Source organism: Macrobrachium nipponense, chromosome 10 (assembly GCF_015104395.2).
Source record: "Macrobrachium nipponense isolate FS-2020 chromosome 10, ASM1510439v2, whole genome shotgun sequence".
Classification (NCBI taxonomy): Eukaryota; Metazoa; Arthropoda; class Malacostraca; order Decapoda; family Palaemonidae; genus Macrobrachium; species Macrobrachium nipponense.
The window spans coordinates 91817344-91832792 of NC_087204.1; the positions used below are offsets into that span (position 1 = coordinate 91817344).

General features: G+C 36.5%; 1 protein-coding gene and 1 pseudogene across 3 annotated transcripts in view; both read right to left on the minus strand.

The window, feature by feature from the left end:
* The window catches only part of LOC135223755 (polymerase delta-interacting protein 3-like), a 109405-nt gene that overhangs the window by 45032 nt on the left and 48924 nt on the right, over positions 1-15449 (minus strand). The window lies entirely within an intron of this gene.
* LOC135224259 (uncharacterized) lies at positions 3701-14453 on the minus strand (annotated as a pseudogene).

Below are 15449 nucleotides of genomic sequence, written 5' to 3' on the forward strand. Positions count from 1 at the left end.
CGAAAGCTAAGCTTGACCCAAGATGTGAAAAGGGAATATTTGTTGGCTAATGATTTCATACTTTCTGCTTATCTTGTATATTATCCAGGAACTGACAGTTTGAGAAAGGTTAGGTTAGTACATTTTACTGATAAATTCAATTTGATAAATCCCAATGTCTAAAGGAAGATGGTGAATCAGAAGATAGTGAATCGGATTATGATAATGAGAATGTCATTTGCAATGAAAAGAAAAACAACTGTTAATGATAATCAAAGTGATCCTGTTTCTAAACCTATCCTTGTTGAAGATGAGCATAGTGAAATTAATGCAGATTTGACTGAAACTGAAAGGGAAGGCGAGTCCCGTTATCCAAGTAGGGAGCGAACTGCTCCAAATATCTTGAAGAATATGTTGATCCTGATAATGTTGATTTACTGGGCTATCTGTTCATTATTGTTGTAAAGTAACTGAAATTCCTGAAAGCTATAGAGAGGCATTAAATTCACATGTGGCTCACAAATGGAAAGCTGCAATGGATGATGAGATTCAATCTTTTAAGAGATAAACAATACTTATGAATTGTGTAGTTTACCAAAACAAACCGTTGTATTGTAGGTGGGACGATGGGTATATGCCATTAAAGAAGGGTTAAATGGTGAAGAGCAATATAAAGCTCGCTATGTTGCAAAATGGTATTCTCAAATTGAAGGTGTTGATTATACTGATACTTTTTCTCGTACTGTGCGTATGACCTCAATTAGAATGCTTATGCAATTGGCAGTACAACATGATTTAATTGTGCATTGTATGGATTTTAAAACTGCCTATCTTAATTCTGATATTGATTGTGAAATATTGTTCAACAGCCTGAAGGTTACAATGAAACAGGTAGTAATAATGAACAATTGGTTTGGAAACTGAATAAATATCTGTATGGTTTAAAGCAATCAGGCAGAAATTGGAATAATATGCTCCATGATTTCTTAATTCAAACATTTTGAGCAGTCATTAAGTGATCATTGTGTGTATGTCAATAAAAGACATAACTTTCATGAAATTATTTTGGTTTGGGTTGATGATATGATTATTGCCAGTAGTAATGAGAAAGCTCGTTTGACACTAAAACGTGTATTATGTCATAGATTTTGAGATGAAAGATTTAGGGAAACTTTCATGGTTTTTGGGTATTGAGTTGTTTTTGATGGAGATTGTATAAAATGAACCAGAGTAAGTTCATTGAGAAAGTTTTGAGAAAGTTCAAAATGGATGATGCAACCCAAAGTCAATTCCTTGTGATCTAAGTGTTAATAAGTGTACTTTTGATTAAAGTCCTGAACTAGTTGATAGTGCTCTTCACAGAAACATTGTTGGAAGCTTGATATATATCATGACTTGTACTAGGACTGATTTAAGTTTGGTTGTGACTAAACTTTCACAGTATATGGCTAGGCCAACTCAAAGTCATCTGGCTATGTGTAAATATGTTCTAAAATTTCTTAAAGTTACTAAACAACATTGCCTTGTTTTTAAGAAGTCTTATGATACTATTGAGATTTCTAGTTACTGCGACTCAGACTGGGGTAGTTCTGAAGATCGTAAAAGTGTTTTCAGGCTATTGTTACCAAATAAAGAATGCTGATAGTGCTCTTATTTCTAGGAAGAGTAAGAAACAAAGCAATGTAGCTTTAAGTTCTTGTGAAGCTGAGTATGTTTCATGACTTTTTGTTTTTTGCTATCCAAGAAGAAACAAAATTTTTGCAGCAGTTGTTAACTGATATGACTAATGTTGAAGTGAAACCCGTCATGTTATTTGTTGATAGCCAAGGGACAATTAAAACTTGCTAAGCCAACCCTTTTACCATCAAAGGTCTAAACATATAGACATCGCTATCATTTTAGCCGTAATGAAGTTATGAGTGGAAATGTTGATTTAGTGTATGTCCCCTCAAGTGAAAATAAAGCCGATATGTTTACAAAACCAGTAACTAAAACAAAGTTGATTTATTTTAATTTGTGTCATTAATGGTTTTGTAATATTGACCTTTGATAGCTATGTATTTTTGTTTTTGAATACCATAATGTATATATTTGTTTGATGTGTAGTAATTTGCAGATTGATGAGAATAAAAGTTTATGAAGGGGTGTTAAAATATTAAACTTTTATTTATGATGCATTGGTAATGTTGATTATACGCTTGGGTGCAGTCATTTGTTTTTTACCCATAATTCTTGTGTTATGATATGCGTGGCATGACGCCGCTTTTGTAAAGTACTATAAAAGTAGTGTAACCGGCAAGTTGATCGCCGCAAGGTACTCTGTACTGCTGTATCTCCCACATTCTACATTAAAGTGACTACATTTCATGAAGTGATTCGCTTTTGATTTAATCCACCATCATGTCCTCTGTGGTCACACTGGAGACTAAAACAATACCAATTGATGAGTTCACCTGACGATCTAAAATGGACCTCAATCGCGGTTTGTGGCGGCGTCGACGTTTTGCCTTGACGGTTTACTACTAATAAAGACTGTGGCGGTTTGTAAATGTGGAATTACTTTAATTTCTTTACGAATCGATACAAGTAGATTGAAATAAAGACTGATTGAAACCTTTACAACTGCTTCTGCATTATTGACAAAATGAGGCTTTTAGAATGTTAGAATCGTCATCACTTGTTCGACGGAATAATGCCTCCAGAATCGACGTCAGAATGACTGGTTAATGGATGAAGTCTCTAGAATTGGTATTGCTGGTTTGAATGGATAGTGTAGAATCTATAGTGCTTGACTGTTTGACTGACTGAATGATCTTGAATCGATACAAGTGATTTTTACTATCTTAGATCTCTGGAATCGGCATTAACTGATTGTTGGAACGAATTATGGATCAGTCCACTGCCTGACTGAATGAATCCTCTGGAATCTATAGTGTTGATTTTTTTTTAGTGACTGAAGTCTTAAGGGTCGGATAGCAGAGATATTGATTTAAGCCATGAGAGTCGATAATAACAAATATTATTGTTTGAACTGTTCTCTTTAGTGGTTATATTTCTAAGAAAATTAGTAGTATTCGGTGTATGACTGTAATTTTACTTAGAGCATTGATTTATTTCAGTGATATAGGGAAAATTACAAGCACTTAGTCTACCTATTTTCCTCAGATTTTCTTGCTACAGAAAGAGGAAGCTCGAACTCGAGGGTCAACCACTTTGCCCATTGCCCTATTACCTCATTCACTATTCGATTTCTGACTTTCTCTGGCTTACTTATATCTCCCTAATCTCTTAACATGCAGTTATTCTTGAAATGGACGGCCTAGACCCACCCAACAGCCCCACCCTTTTTTTTACAACAAAATTTCATAAGAGGATGGCAAATAGATATTTAATGCAGGTGACTTTTATTGATCACAAATTCTATTTTCCTTTCCCATTATACCTGCTTATTTCTGATTAAAGAAGCATAATCATATATCAATGTTTACAAACGTACGTTGTTCCCTGTAGTTCAGATCTCTGAGACTGCATGTTAATTTTGATTAGTTATTATATAATAGTAACAATAAGCTGATAACCAATACTATCAGTATGAATTGAAGGGTTCACTAGATGTGACGTCAACTTGGACCATGCATGCGGTGTTATATACCAGCACAAGTCTCAGTCTTGGTCGCCCTTTCCTCTGCACCGCATCAACAACATTCTCCCAGGACGAAGCTTAATCCTGCGAAGACGAGTCCAGGACGAGCAGCAGGAGAGGCCCTTGCATGTGGACGACTGTCAGGGGCATGATCTCACTGTCAGGATGAGGGGGTGGCTCTGGTACGACCCCGTCTTCTATCTGCTGCCTCTGAGTTCTCTCTTCTTCTTGCTGCTTTCCTTTCCTGGCGAGCTTCGTTCACCAGGTCTCTGCTCCATTTCTCGTAGAGGCCACCCTGTAATAGGGATAAACTTTCGATTTACAAAAAGAAATTAGTCGAAGATAAAGAGTAAATGAATGTTAGTTATAAATTGTGGAAGTAACTTGATTTCACGCGTCTACTTTGAAATGTTTGTAGAGATCTTCATGAAAAAAAAAAAAAAAAAAAACAAAAAAAAAAAAAAAAAAAAAAAAAAAAATGCAAAGAAAAACAAGAAAATTCCAAAAAAAGCAACTTTAATGCCGAAGTCAATTATTTCCATAATCTGCTTTGCGATGGTTAAATATGTATCAGCAACGTCAGATTTGATAAAATGCAAGGGGGAAAAAAAAATCTGGAATAAACAAAATAACCTAAACCTACAAAGATTTATGGATTTATTTGTTCGTTGTTGTTTTCTGCAACTGATTATCTTGTACAGGTTCATAACTTTTTTTCAGGCTCTTTTGTTAATGACGATGTCGGTGAACTTATATCAGGCCTGTACCGAGGAAGGGGTCGAACGACGGCCCCCTCAAAAAAAAAAAAAAAAAAAAAAAAATCTGGAGGTCCATATTTTCTGTGACTATCCTTTTTAATTGAACTGTACTTACAAAGTGATAAATAATTATTGTTTTTTTGTGAAGTCAAAGTATATAACATAACAAATAAAGTAATATGCATGTTATTGTTAACATAATAATGAATCAATCAGTAAACAAGAAATATTCTTGAATTTCAGTGCAAACTTTCTACATTACAAGTAAAAATTCTGTTAACCAAAGTCAGTCCTTTGAATGACATCTAATCGGGTACAAAGGCATAGACCGCACACCCAATTTTTTTTTGTTTTTTTTTTCTTAATATAACTAAAATAACATTTTAAGTATTTATCTTGTATATACCTATACATGCAATGACATTTATAGAAGAAAAGGTCCAGTTTTGGGGAAAAAACCACCCGCCCCCATAAAAAAAAACTGGGTACGGGACTGTATATTGTAGTAATTATAAGTCTTATCTGAGTTAAATTGACTTAATGACCGAACCGATCCAGAATAGTGATGACGCACTATAGAAACCGAAACCGAAACAAAAAGGTGTTTCAAGCGTTTATAGTCATTATCAATTCTGTATTAGTTAGTTAATCTTCGATATATTCCAAGCAGCGATAAAGGAACGTATGCTATGGTCCAATACGTTTGATTATAACAAATAGTCCAGGTAGGAGGGTAGCGTGTGTTGTGTAGCGCACCTCATGCGGTGCACTGTAGGCATTACTTAAGCGGCTCTTCGCAGCAACTGCTATCGTTCCTTTTACTGCTACCTCCTTTCGTATTCAGTTTCTTCCATCTTACTTTCCACCCTCTCCTAACAATTGAGTCATTGTGCATCTGCGAGCCTTTTCCTCCAGTCACACCTTAAACTTTTACCGTCAATTTCCGTTTCTGCGCTGAATGACCTCATAGGTCCCAGTGTTTTGCTTTGGCTTAAATTCTATATTCAATCCCACAACAAACAAGCAAGGGACTTCACCCAGTTCTTCGTTAGAACGAGTGGTTTACGTGCCTCGCTACCCATTCGATAGTCCCAACAAGTTCGATTACCCGCTCTGCCAACAAGGAATCTGAGGAATTTGTTACTGGTGATTAGAAATTAATTCTTGATATAATGTGGTTCGGATCCCACAATAAGCTGTAGGTCTCGTTGCTAGGTAACCCACGTAAAAAAATCTAATCCTTCAGGCAAACCCTAGGAGAGCTGTTAATCAGCTCAGTGGTCTGGTTAAACTAAGATTATACTTATTTAACTTCACCACCTCTGTTCTTTCTAATAAATCAGAGGCATAACTGATTAATCACAGGTCGATGCAAAGGCTTCAACACCAACCTCTATGACAGCCATGATAGCCCTGTCCAGGTGTCTTTGTACGGAGCATCGTGAGGAATGGGCCAGGCTGACAGTCCGAGGGAAGACGCTCTCCCTCCCTATGTAGAGGCTGGTGGTGCCGTCCGCTTTGGTGAACTCCTCCGCTATGATCAGCGCCAGATACCTCCTGGCTTCCATGTGTGCTTGCCTGCGAATGAGTGAGAGAGAGGCGAGATTGCCTGTTATTTAAAGCGCTGAATGAGGGATGTGGTCGTATTAGGCAAGACTATAAGAATGAAGTTTTCTTTTTTTTATCACAATACACGCGCACAGACATCTCCATCAATGAAATCTGATCTTGTGAGGTTATATGAATAAGGATCTCATTACTTTTAAAAGTTCAAAGACTATCCAATACAATTTTCGACTGAAAATAATAATAATAATTGGCCCTGTCACTTGTATTAATATTGTAGGTCTTCAATTTGTTTCTGATTTATCGGTGTTCAGGCTGCTAATTTTTCTCTGAATAAAACAGGATGGATTGGTAAAGTTTCTGAAATTATTTTTTCTTCTTCATACTAGGTTATATAGGACTTGAATGTCCTATTTAAAAGAATTGCTCTTGTAACGAGGTGGTTTATTTCTTGCCTGTATTCATCAGCTGGACTGAATCAATGCGCTTGATCAGTGGACACCACTTTTATCTCGCTCCTCAAGCAGTTTCCTCTGTCACCAGAGGGCTGCTCTGTCGCTTTTTTCTGCCGCTACTATTTTAGTGATTGTTCTAGAGAGCTCAAAGGAAATTTCTATTCCTCTCACGCTGACCTATTAACACCTTCCAGGTCACCTCTTTTTACACTGACTCTGAGGAATTCATTATCATAATCCTCAGATTACACATTCTTTTCCTTCCATTATCAAGCTTTAGAATTCCCTCCCTACGTCTTTTCCGGTTTCTCACAAACTTTCTTCAAAATGCAAATCTGTTGCTTTAGTTATGATTAAGACCCGTCCTCTGCATTTTTTTCATGGTGTTCTTAGAAGCTTACTGGTCCACCTGCGTGTTTGACCTTTTACAATTGAAAGACAGTAAATGTTACGGAAGTGCTTCAGTATACATATTTCCGTCATTCACAACAACGTCACATTTAATGACAAGAGAGAAACTGACTTACATTTTCATCGTGGCTTGCAAGATACCATCGAACGCCGAAGGGGCGATATCAACCCTCTCCCCTAAGGTTTTGAAGTCGAGCGAATCCGATTCTTTGAAGAACTCCCGGAAAATTGCCCCGTAGGGGGGCATGGTCACTCTTTGTTTGCAAAACATGGAAAGACGTCAATATAATAATAATTACTGATCCCTATGTAAATCTCCAAAGCTTTCTTGGGCAATTAATACTGAGTCAGTCTAACATTTCAAATGTCTCAAACGTTTTAACATAATTCTTTGAGTATATCATAAGTAAATGAACAGACTTCAGTTTATTTACGAATATTTAATCTTAATAGTAGGGGAGCAAGGTCACGTATCTTGCAAAAAACAGAAAATGGGTGATGTGACCATGATGGCCTAATATAATTGGTTCACGGGTATGTGCATAGAAATATGTGCATGTGGGTTTAAACTTATTCAGTTGGTTTGTTAATAAGACACTTGAAATGTATTGCATTTATATATATATATATATATATATATATATATATATATATATATATATATATATATATATATATATATATATATATAAAGTAAACCAAATATAAAAATGTTCCAAAAGTATTGTAATTTCCTGCTTCGCTGATATTGATTTTTAAGCCACTGAAAGTTTTGAAGAAAAAAAAAATTATTTTACATGAGAATTTTTATGTTGAAGTGATGAAATTCCATTATTGTTGAGATATTATTCTAATTGTATAGAATACATCTTCAATGAGCCCAATAAAATAGCAGACGGGTTCCCCCTACTATAAGATAGATGGTCAATTAAATTCATAAACCCCGACAGGAGCGTCTCTGTTTTAGAAACATCTTAAGCAGACTGTCTGACGACCACTGACCTAGCACCTGCAGCCACGAGTTGTTGCAGTGTTTCGACCCTTGGAGGATATTCGGAGCTGTCAGAAAGCCGTGAGGTTCCCGCCGGTATGCCGTGTCGATGATTGAAGACGAACACCAGCCAAGAAGTGAGCAAAAGTCGAGTGGAAAAAAAAAACTCCTCGAAAGTCTGTCTGACGTTCCTTGCCCCAAAAGGGTTCCGATGATGTCTTGCAGGAGAGATCCTACGTGGATGCGGTCCTTCTCCCCCTCTACAACACTTCCTTCTCTGCTGATCTCGAGATGGAATAAGATGATGGAATTGGATAGCCTGTGACATTTTTATTTGCAATGGGCCACCCGTATTCGCGGATCATGCATTCGCTGATTTCTCTCTGGAACATATCCCCAAATTATTCAAAGGAAATTCGCCTTTTTGTGACAAAACTATTAAAAAAACAGGTATAAACTTTTTTAGTTGCTTTTTTTGAGTTTTAACTAACGAAGTAGGCCGTTTTAAGCATATTTGAGAGGGGTTCCAACTATCTGTGGGTTCTAGCTATTCCCGGGGGTGGGGGTCTGGTACGCATCCCCCGCGAATACGGGGCGTGGGGGGGACCACTGTATCTATTATTTCAGTAGATGAAATATATTCACATAAAACGAGCACACAGGGTCCATTGACTTGAAATTCAAGCTTCCAGTGAATGTCGGGTTCAACCTCCAATCGCAGAACTCACACTGCAGCAAGAACTGATCGTGATACAGAGCCAGTGATTGTTCATTGTCCTGGGGGGAGACGCGAACCGTGACATCTGAGTGGCATGCCATGACATTTATATATATATATATATATATATATATATATATATATATATATATATATATCTATATATATATAGCAAATAAATAAATATACATATGTATGGTAAATAATTTATATATATATATATATATATATATATATATATATATATATATATATATATATAATCTGAAATGAGCAGAGTGATGTAGCTACTGAAAGAAATTCAGACCGTTTACCAGATGCTTAAATCTTTGTTATTCATCGCTGAAAATTATGAGTCGTATCTCTAAAATCTTACATTTCTAAGTCATTAAGTCAGAAAAATGAGAAGCCTTACCAGTAAGAATGGTACGGGCATAATGAGAACCACTACTAAAAAAACAAAACAACAAAGCCGTCTGTAGTAGGGGTAGTAGGGAGAATGTGGCCACTGAGGCTTAAGTCCAGGCTGGCCATTGTGAATGCATGGAAGGCGTATTCGAACATGTAGGAGTAAGTCGTAGTGTTCCAGGGCGTTTTGGGAAGAAGGACTGAGTAGATGATCGTGGGCTATGAAGGATTTCCTTTCCTCAACTCTCAGCGTTACCTGGAAGCGGGAAAACTGGAATTCACTGGAGGTTCATGTCTGGAACTGGATTGGGCGTGTGGCTAGGTGGAAGTTCGTTTAATACCCGTTGTGAAATCTGCATTGTGGGCAATAGTATCAAATGACATTCTCCTGTTATTACAAAAGCGATCAAATGATTCAAATAGCACAAGGAATAAAATTCTAACAGAGTGAATTTTGATTAAAAGACATAATCATCGAAGATTGGGAAATGATCGTGGAAAATAGTTTAAATCCTAAAACCAGCCTATTTCATTATTGTTCTTTCAGTAGTAATGGTTCAGAACCAGTGATGTTATTAGGGGAAGCAATTAGATGAGGGACAAATTAAATGTTTATGATTCTCCCAGAAGGGTTAGACAAAAATAATTAAGTATGAACAGCTATTTGCTCAAAAACTGTTACAAAAAGATACTTGTCATGGCCTTTTCTTATATATTTTGGATTGAGACATTAAACCGTAACTAGCAAAGTTTCAAATTATTGAATCTAACTGGGGAAAATAACTAATCAGAAAATAAAAAGATCTGCTTCATTTTTAAGGTAAGCCGGAGGGGCAAAAAAAAAAAAAAAAAAAAAATGCAAACTTCCCTAGGTTTGTGAAGTAAAGCAGAAACTTAACATTCTCCATGGCTCTGTAATATGATCAGAAACGTCCCCAGGTTTGGCAGGGTTGGGAATTAATATAAAACTTATAAAGAAAAATGGTATTGAAATTATCAACATAGAGCGTTATTTGCTTGAATTTAATGGACTGCTAATTGAGACATGAGTTACGAAAAATAAAGAACATGAGTAACATTACAGCAGAAAAAAGGAAACCCAGAGTAATTCTAGTATCTTCTCCACTGTATTCTACCAAAAGAATTCCATTAATTTGTATGATATCTTTTCAGCAGGCGCGTCGAATTTCTGTTGCAATACGCTAATCGAGGACTACCAACTTATTTATATTGTACACAGTTTGATAATAACTCTCTCTCTCTCCTCTCTCTCTCTCTCTCTCTCTCTCTCTCTCAAAACTACAATGACATCAGAAATATTTTGCTGTCATTCATTGGTCAAATGAACATTGACCTTTCTGTAACTAAGATATTGTACTCACAGACACAACCTGTGGAACACTTTACAATTTTCCCCATGATCTTAAATATGTCCTTGATATAACGGTAAAGTTATCGAATTTATGACATGACTCTCTTTCATTTTTATTACCAGCAAATTATAAACTAAAACTTTTTTATGGTTACGCACTTGAGGAGATTTCATGTCATGGGCAGTATTTTATCAAAGTTTTTACAGAGAACAAGTGAGAGAGAGAGACGAGGAGAGAGAGAGAGAGAGAGACGCATAGTTTCTTACCTCATCCCAATTAGCCGTTGGCAACACATAAAGGGTGAAATTGAGAGCTGTGGCTATAGACTCGATCATCAAGTAGTCGGTTCCAGTGTACCTTGTGTGGGTAGTCCCTGTCTGATCTTTTTCTTCTATGGCATTCCAGTAAGGAGGAAATGGGAGAGCCGTCACATTCACTTGTGATCTGTAGAAACTGAAGAAATTTATTGGTTTGCATGAGGAAGTCAGGACCGACAAGGCGGTGATGAGAAAAGAATTCGATAGGGAGCTGTATAAGTTACAGTTCAAAGTTTTGATGGAATGCCTCAAACATAAGAAAACCTCTTGAGGCATTTAAGTGGAGATACCTTTTCGCCGGGATGCCCTGACTTCTTTCATACGATGTTTATGGCAGTTCTGTAATACTCGTTGTGACTTGAGTTGAATATAAAATTTAGGCCAAAGGCCATTTAGCTCTGAAACGGAAATTGACAGTAAAAGGTTTGAAAGGTGTAACAGGAGGAAAACCTCAAAGCAGTTGCGCTATGAATCAATTTTTAAAAGGTGGAAAGTAAGATGAGAAAGAGTATATGAAAGGAGGTACAGTAAAAGGAACGAAAGTGGTTGCAGCTAGGGGCCGAAGACACGCTGCAAGGAAACCTTAAGTAATCCCTACGGTGCAACCGCATGAGGTCCACTGACGGGACTACCCCCCTACGGATGTAATACCCATTGTAAAATCTGTAATGCAGCTATTGGCCATTGTCAAATCTACACTATAGCCCTAGTGCCAAATGCATTCCAATATTTATAATGATTACGATCAGACTATTCAAAATTACAAAAAGAGAAGAAGAAAGTGGACTCACTTTGTGAATTCGATGGAAGAGTCTCAGCTGGGTCAAGAATCTTAAACCAGCCTTTTGGTGACCAAGAGGCCAAAAGTACAACTTAGCTCCTGAGGTTGTATATGGAAGGTGACAGTATTATCCCGTACCTGAATGAAGAAAAAAATGATAAGCTCTTAGTTTCATTGGTACTGTATAAATTTATGAGAAGATTGTTTGATATATATATATATATATATATATTAATATATATATAATATATATATATATATATATATAATAGGTATATATGTGTGTGTGTGTGTGTGTGTGTGTGGTGTGTGTGTGGTGTGTGTGTGTGTGTGTGGACTGTAAAACAAAAATATAATCTGTTAAGACAGAATTCCCTCTAATAAAAGGAGGACCTTAAAAACGCCAAAATTTGTGAAAAGTAAATACTATATATAAACAGTCCAAACTGTCTTTCTCATTAAGTAGGGAATGAATGAGAAAAGTTTGTCTATATGTAATATATATAGATATATATATATATATATATATATATATATATATATATATATATATAATATCTTATATATACTATACACACACACACACACACACACACACACACACACACACACATATATATATATATATATATATATATATATATATATATATATAATATATAATAATAAGTTAGTTTAGAATGCAATTATAATTCTGGTAATATGATTAATTCACATCAGAAACTTGTGTATCATGGTGTGAAATGTTTGTTTCTGTGTTCAGATTTCCCAAATTTAAAGATAACATGCCTTAAGTGATCCATTTTTCATTTTGAATTACGTAAGACACAGAGGGAGTGAAAGCTCAGAAGCGCTTTTGAAGGGAGTCATATTTGCACTTTGAGAAAGGTCTTAGCTAGGTGATTCTTTATCGGCGCAAAACAAGTGTAAGGACCCCCCAAGCCGCAATGTTATCCGGCCCCTTAAAAAAATAGATGAGCTAAGCTAGTTTTTATCATTGCAGTCGAGCCTAAGTGAATGGAACAAGGAAAGCCATTTTCATAGCTATTCCTATAGAGATGACGTAATATGTTTTCGCCTTCGACTATTAGACTAATAGCGATACACTTTATGGGTGAGAGGAACATTCTTTCATTCGCTTTGAGGCATAGGCGGCAGTGCGTTATACTCTCTCTCTCTCTCTAAGAATCTCTCTCTCGCTCCGCTCGCTCGCGAGGCTGTCTCAGTAACTGAACGTAACGAGCTGGTCACTCATTTTTATATTAATTCTAGTAATATATGTGTTGTTTGATGGGATCTGAACATAGTATTGCATTTATGGTTTTTGTGAAGGCGCCAAGAAAATAGTGAAGAAGTGTGAAATTGTAACAATATATATATATATATATATATATACTATATATATATAATATATATATAGATATATATATTATATATATATATATACTTTCTATTGGTCATATCTTACCTAATTTCACCACGATATTCTCACGTTCACCGCCATGGCGGTCATCATGGAGTAGGTCCACTGTTGTTGCATGAGAACCTTCAGGCGCGGGAGAGATACTCGAGTGAGAACGAGCAGCCTGGTAGACCCAGCGAGGAGTCTGGAACTTGACGCAGCTTCTCCGAAAGCGGACAGGAACGACGGATCTTCGCTCATCACGAGGAGAGTGACGCACCAGGAGAGTTTTCGTAGCTGGGAATAAATAGGAATTTGTTACGACATATATATTACGGGCGGTCACGTGATACAGTCCAGTTTGATTTCGTTTGTACCTCATCTCGACCGACATATACGTAGTAGTATAGGTTCGCTTTGATTGAAAGAAATTCTTGTCTCTTTTTGTAATGCAGTGGATATTGTTGGAAGCAAGGTCTAGAGAGTAGCAGCAAACCGTGTTTAATCCTCTGCCCGTGTTTAAGCTTCGCGTGAGAAGACCTTACATTCTCAGACCTTGGTTGAAAGTTTCCTTTTCTTGGTTACTAAAGCTGGTCCGCTGCTATGGTAGGTAGCGTCGTGATATGCCGCTCAGATGTCTCGAGTTCGCGCCTACCCCAACGGCGACGAGAAGAAAGTCTCTGTACCACGATCAGTTACCGCTGCAGTAAAGGGTCTGCAGTGGGAGGCTGAAACCAACATTCTTTGGAAGCTTGAATTTCAACTCAATGTCCCTGTACATGGACTTGTTCCATGCGGATAGGTGTCATATACTGAAATATATTCTTGTACAAGGAGGGTTGAAAGAGAATGAACGCAAGAGTAAGCCTATGAAAGTTATTGAAAAACAGAAGAGATCAAGAAGTGTATGGAACTGTGAACAATGTAAGTAATGATTATCAGTGGGTATTTGGGAATAAATAATGTTTTGCTGGTACATCACATGTAGCTAGCTTAAGCAAAGAAAGACTTCTGTGGCTTTAGCTACATGTTTCGAAAGAGTAGAGCCTATGGTAGCCATTCTTGGATATATGAAGCAACTGGCGAAATGCGATTTATATGAATATGCGGATGTGAAAATGATGAAAACTGCTGAAATGAACTTTGTGGATTCTAAATGGGCAATAAGGTGGGTTGAAAAGGCGAGGAAACAAGAGATAAAACTTCAACATATGGAGAAAGAGGAATCGGAGAGTTTTGAACTGATTTAGACACTTGGAGAGAAGATGAGAAGAACTGATAAAGTTCTGTCTATCGATCTATCTATCAAGGCCTCTAAGTCCTCCTTCGTTTCACTTTCCCTCGTGGATTTGGCTTTTATTTATATAATCATCACGTTCCAAATTTTCGTGATTCAGTTCTACACACACACACACACACACACACACACACACACACATATATATATATATATATATATATATATATATATATATATATATATATATATATATATATATACACCACATATATAAATAACCCCACACACACACACACACATATATATATTACCTCTCTAGCTACGGTCAACGCATTAGCCATTGCGACCCTGGTAGCATTTTCGTCAGGGCGGTCAGCGTTTATTCCGAAAACTCCGGCGCCCCAGTCAGCCGCTTCGGTATTGAAGAACTGTAAAATAAAGATGAAAAGTATTACAAAGACACGTTCATTCACCCGTTCATCCATCGAAAAAGCGACTGTCTTACATTCTGTTGCATTATGTTTGTGGTTCCGATTCATCCGGTTACTCGCTACCCAACTATACGTAATAATGCTTATGATGAATGAAAGTATGTTTATTATTTTTTTGTATTCTGCTGATAGTTGTTAGGGTATGTAATGGTCCTGTGGTTACTTATTCCATGTAACTGTGTGCGTAATAATGATAATAATAATAATAATCTGAAGGCAGATATAAACCTTCACTACACCCAGAGTTTCTAAATAAAGGAAAAATGCAGCTGTAGAGGAATTTTAGATGACATCTTTATATATACATACACACACAGTCATATTATATGTGTGTTTGTATATATATATATATAATTCCAGAGCTGCTACTTCCTTTTGAGATACCAGTAGCAAAGCATCCAGCAGAAAAATGGAGGTTCATTTTGGTGTTTTGGTTGTGAAAACAGGCCATCTGAGTTTGGAAACTAGGTCTAGGATATGGACACTGGGGCCAAATTGATTTGCTTGACTTGTGGAATAATCCAGGTCAGATTCGTGAAAATTGGATTAATTACAGTAACAGAGAATGCACTTCGATGTGTGAATTTTTATAGTACTGTAATAACGAGACAGCGAGTTCCATGTTTCCTGGTCACTTCGTCTTCTTTTCAGACGTACGAAATGTCTTGACTGTAAAAATATACTTAGATTTTCACATTTCTGTTAAATTTAATCCATTTCGCAATTAATTTTCCAAAAATATTCTTATATACACATATAAAGATATAAAGTCTAAATGAGTTCCGAATTTTGATTTTTCGTTTGCATTGACAAAAAGCAGTGTAGTAATGAAATCATTTTTCATAAGATGATTCCGTTTTCACTTAAACTTTCAAAAGGAACTTCCAATGTTACGTAGAATGATGGTTATTAGAAG